The sequence below is a fragment of the Sinohyriopsis cumingii genome, chromosome 5, assembly GCF_028554795.1.
Source record: "Sinohyriopsis cumingii isolate HCF-2022 chromosome 5, ASM2855479v2, whole genome shotgun sequence".
Classification (NCBI taxonomy): domain Eukaryota; kingdom Metazoa; phylum Mollusca; class Bivalvia; order Unionida; family Unionidae; genus Sinohyriopsis; species Sinohyriopsis cumingii.
In genome coordinates this window covers 98572257-98578327 of record NC_142965.1, presented here as the reverse complement: position 1 = coordinate 98578327, position 6071 = coordinate 98572257, and positions in this window count along the sequence as shown.

Genomic DNA, 6071 nt, shown 5'->3' with positions numbered 1-6071 from the left:
AAACCCCACAACAACAACAACAACAACATCTGATGCTTGTTCAGTGACCAGAGGAGTCTTTTTGTGCATCTGACTTTAATCCCTATCTTGTTAAGGCAGCATCTGCTTTGTTTCCCCAAACCCTTTAATTGAGCTGAAACATTTATACTTGTTCGTTGTCAAGTCGGGCCGAATATTTAGTTTACAAAGGGTATTTTTGAACTTCCTGTGATTATGCCACACAATTGACACCTGTTCAATTTTTTTTTATATCCTTTAATAGTTTCACAGAATGTATTCTCAAAGTGTCACAGTTTCAACTGTTCCATTGTGTCAATTTATTTGTGAAAAAAGAAGCCTATGTCGCACAAAATGGATGTGTATTTACATTAAAGGACCATGCTTACTTTAAATAATGGCTACATTTGTGTCTTTTATACATAAATTGCTTATGAAGAATGAAAAACAGTCCAAGATTAGTTTCATTCACTTGTAACATAAATGTGTTATTGACACATTATTGTAACATGCATTGGGGTGGGTGGGTGGATAAATTAAAGACAATTTGTTTTGTTAGTTTTGGAACACTATGATCCAGGTGCAAACAGAGTTTGACTATAACTTATGGGAAAGAGAAAAAAATCATTTATATTGTCCTGTCCCACTATATACGGTAAAGAAGCTAACTTTGTCTTTTTATATAAAAAATACTTTTGAAGCAAGTTGAATGTTAAATAGTCATGTGAATTCCATCAAAACCAATAATAAGCAGGATTTCTCTCCTTTATATACGATAATCTATTTTATATATGAAGCCAGTTTGCTGGGAAATTTGTCACTTATCTGTATTCAGTTAGCTTAAATTACTGAAAATTCACTAAAGAATTAATTATCTCACGAGAAGTTATGCATGTGTGGATATAGTTTAAATCTTGGAAGGTTTTCTTAAAGCAAATTGTCTATATCGATCATTAAATTTTACCATGTGATGTCTCATGTACTTTGACGTTTATTGTGCTAGTGGTTCAAAATTTGTACTAATATGGTTGGTGCAGTATAGCCATTTGCTCAAAATCGAAGCCACAACTTGATTAATTTATTTTACCTATGTTGCAACACAAAAGAGTTTGAATTAATGTTTTCTATGAAGTTTATAATCAGTACAAATTATCTTTAACAATTCACTTAAAACTAAATCAAATTATGAATTCGAATAACATGAGTTCTTCAAATAATTAAACATAATCCTTATGCAGAGATATATCATCATCAATGATTATGCTCTCTGTATCTAATTGATGAATGGATTTCCCCTATTTCTCATCATATTAATGGAGAAATTTAGTACAGAAAAGCTCTAGACCAGTTTCTCTGTAATCCAGCATCCTCCAGGCTATAGATGTATTGTTAGGAGCTGTGTTGGCTCAGTGGTTAGTAAAAGGATGTGGGTTTGAATCCAACCATCAAACCAGCCTGGGTCACCTAATGTGGTGTGTCCTTAGGCCACCAATAACCTAACTCTGTTGCTGTGTCATAAAGCATGAAGCCAAACCAAATATGTGTTGTCCTTGCAGATGCAATGGAACTGTTAGAGCCCTTCAGCAATATTGGTTACTGGGAAAATAAGGAATTCTTATAAATTTATTCCAGCAAGATTGAGTCCTCTTGGGTAATGTTCTTTTAAAAGGTGAATAAATTATCTATTAAAAAAATGTTAGTGATGTAAAATATTTTGTTTTGCAGTAAAAGGATTTTTTGATCAACCCTATGGCATTCATACCTCGGACGGCAAAATCGATTTTAGTGTTTAAGTGGCTGCAACTGCTGCACATTTTATTCATTTAATACCTGATCTGTATCGTGGATTTTCCATCCTTGTCACGAATATAATGACAGATACTACAGAAGTAGTAGATTTTTTTCATGATCGAAATTGCATTGCTAAACTTACGTTGTCTCTACAATTTCTGCATTTGGTGCTAAATTTTCTTTCCATTATAGCTTGTAATTGAATTGATTGCGAACAGGGATTTTTCATTCTTTATTTCTACCAATGTATCTGTGTAATAGCTTGATGTAAGGATTTTCTGATGAAGTATTCAGAGTAAGTTAATTTTTAATCCTCCTACTATCTGTCAATTGATCAATCAATCGATTAGTATTACCATCATTACAATTCATTATGATGTATACAAAATTAAAGATATGCCTGCCATAGGGAACTAAATTATGAGAAAATGTTTACAAATAACTTTATCTGAGCAGTATCCTAGGTTATCAAATAAGTTTTGGTGTCAATGATATAAAAGGCTGCAAACAAACTGGGTCTTAAAGTACCATAAACATATGCTAGTGAGAATTAGGTTAATGTTGCTTCTAATTAAAGATGAGAAGGATTTCATTTGTAGCAAGTCATTAAAATTGAATGAGCTTACATAACAGCCATTAAAATTGAATGAATTTACATAACTGCCATTAAAATTGAATGAATTTACATAACTGCCATTGAAATTGAATGAATTTACATAACAGCCATTGAAATTGAATGAATTTACATAATAGCCATTAAAATTTATTGAATTTACATAACAGCCATTGAAATTTATTGAATTTACATAAGAGCCATTGAAATGAAATGAATTTACATAACAGCCATTAAAATTTAATGAATTTACATAACAGCCAGTGAAAACGGGTGGAAGGAGGTAGACTGATCCAGGAATTACAAGTTCTTGGCACATGCAAAATGTCCTATATCAGAACATTGGGAAATATTTAATAGTTTTGAAAAATTTGACATCATGATGTTTAAAGGAGAAGACAAAGAACAAACGCAATGGCAAACATATGTAGTCAGACTGTTTGGACGGAGGAAGAGCTTCAAAATGCCATTGTAGCCTCATCAGGAAATAATTATGATAAAAGGTATAATAATTATTCCTCATGTTTAGAAAATAATTTGATTCTTAGAATGTATCCGATTCTATAAATAAATGCCTACATTCTCAAAGATTTTCAACATTCTTTGGAGACCAGAAAGTTTTCTTGCCTGTCGAAAGCTAACTGCATGTACAAGGAGAGTGAATGTGTAAGTTCTAATCGCTACATAATAAATCTTTATGCTACGATCAGCAGATATATTTGCTTTTTTATTATTAAAATTCTGCAGGTATGTACATAAAACCGTTTTCATTTGGGTTCATGGATTAGTTGTTGATGGTAATTACAAGTCCTATCAGTTTTAATTTAGTCCCCCACAGAGCTCAAACCTACCTATGCATTTCAACAACAAATAGAGTGGTCAGCTTATGGTAAAAATGTACATATCTGAGAGAGGGAGAGAGAGAAAACTGTCAGCCTTCACTTCAATGTGTCCGAGCATAAATAATCTAAAGAACATATGCTGTGGTGAAATAAGATAGCACTTCATGTAAACAACCAGAACATATCTTCTTACTGGAATTGACCAAACATGGCTGCGCAAAGTAGTATCGTTAAGTAGGGTTCCGATGTGATGGCTGAACATAATACCTAGTATCGAGTATGATTTTAAAAATGAATTAAATGTGATATTAAATTTTACACTCTATTACCGGTAACATGATCAAGATAATGAACTAAATGTCTTGATAATCAACATGCCCGATATTTTTTCTTCAAAATCAATTGCAAGATTTGCAGTATCATCAACTTTAATTTAATCAACATCATCATCCAAATGATTTTCACATTGTTTCATTTTAAAATCTTCTCACTCTCTATCATTTTTCGCCATTTTAAATATGGAAGAAAAGTGTACAAAGTACAGCTGGAAAAAGAATTTGGATTCTGGAATGTTTCAAGAAAACCACACTCTCAAAAACTAGAGGGGTACTAGCATAGAACATAGTTACCACAATACTAGCATACATTGAGATAACAGGTAAAAGCGTGACTAAAATGAATACGAAAATATGGAATAACAAGGTGTAAGAAGATATAAGAAACATTCGTAACTGCTAATGCTGCTACAATTTCCAAATCATTATTAGACCTGGTAATTTACACAATGACATACTTGATTAATGCATTTCTTATAGCTGACAATTTTAAACGGTGTACTAATTGAATTGAACTACTTGACTTTTTTTATATTAGACCTTTTCTGGATTTATTTTATTCAAATTATTCTTGTCTCTATCTACATAGGGGGCTAGTTTGATCTAATTCAAACTTAATGTTGTTTTGAAGAAACGCGTCTATAATTATGACATGAAGAAGTAATCTAAAATAAAAACTAAAATTATTCACTAATTAAATGTGTACTGGCTGCCTTATTTTAGATCCACTTGTACCTCAGACAAGCATTATTACAATAGCTGTAGTTGCAAGAGTAGCTGCTTATCATGCAGTACAGTCTCACAGAGGAAAACTATTATATGATTTCCAAATTGTCTTCATTAATGATGTTAGCCATTCAACAAAGGAATCTTGTCAAATGTTCATATTTGGAAGTGTTTTCTTGTGTTTCTCTCTTTGTCAGCACTTTTGTTGCTCAGTATCAGTCAATCCCATGTATGAGCATGGAATAGTGGGATCATTATGAAATTCGTTGTCACAGCTTTTGTAAAATTTAGCTCTTTTCGATATCTCATTCTCTCTCACCTTAAATATATATATATATATATATATATATATATATATATATATATATATATATATATATATATATATATATATACTAACATAAACATAAAAATGACCGCACATAGGGGTAAGGGGAAGGGATTCACCTCCAAACATATTATGGCCTGCATTCTTAAGACTTAATGCTGACCACTACGTTTGCAATCCCTACCACCCTAAAAAAAAATCTGCAGGCGCTCCTGATTATATACCCGATTAGAGGATGCAATTAAAAGAACATTAATATGAAAAATGATGGCGTAATGATTTTGTTTATACATGTACTGTGGAATCAGTGCTGTATATGCCATAAATTTGGGTTGACCATCAAAACACAATTATATGTACGCAGCAATTGATTGATCAATGTCCAGTAAAGAGGGAATATATATATAAAAAATTAAAAGTAAATTTGACGTAATCGTGAATATGTATGAAATTTTGGAAGGGGATGGGGGATCAGAGCTCAGCTAAAGGCAACCATGACAGAGGCAACTTGTACCAGAGTGAAACATATGAGGTGCAGCTGAAAGACAGATCTGTGTTGTTAGGATAACCGAAATAGAAAGAAATGTGTTGAGATGTTGATCATGTTTCAATGCAACGACTGAATATACCATTATCATTATTGAGATCATCATATATAATCAGACATCTCGAAAAGAAATATGCATAAATCATCATCATCATTGGCAGCTCAGTCTCGAGAGACCATGCGAATAGCGCCCTTGGAGTGTCGTCTGTCTCTGGGATGTTGGCATCGTCTGCCGTGGCTGTGCAGGCCTATGTGCAAGTGACAGTCCCTATTGCAGTTGGTGCAAAAATAATGGGAAGTTACTGGGGTTGCTGCCGCGCTCTTCTTTCACGTTTCTCTGCTGTCAGCTGGCCCTTCTCGCATCAGCGACTGCTATACCATTGCTTAACGTCAGTCTCCAGGTGCCTCGGTCCTCGGACAGCACTTCCCAGCCGTCGGGTGAAATGTCGCATGCCTTCATGTCCCTCTTGAACACATTCTTGAAACGGAGTGAGGGACGGCCGACTCTTCTGATGCCAGTGGCCAGCTGTCCGTATAGGATGTCCTTTGGCAGCCTCCCATCCTCAATGCGTCGTACGTGTCCCATCCATCGAAGGCGGGGTTTGCTCAACAGGGTGTACATGTTGTGGGTACTTGCACACTGCAGGATCTCGCTGCGTTTTAGGCACCATATATGGAGGGAGTTGACCTGGCGCTCTTGTCTCATGTAGGTGCACCAGGTCTCACTTCCATATAGGAGGGTGCTGAGAATGCAGGCTTGGTAGACCTGGATCTTGGTGTGCTCTGTCAGCGCGTTGTTTTCTCATACCCTCTTCTTTAGTTATGCCATGATGATGTTTGCGAGAGAGTGTTGCTGATGGTTGACCCCAGGTAAGTAAAGTTGTTGACTGCT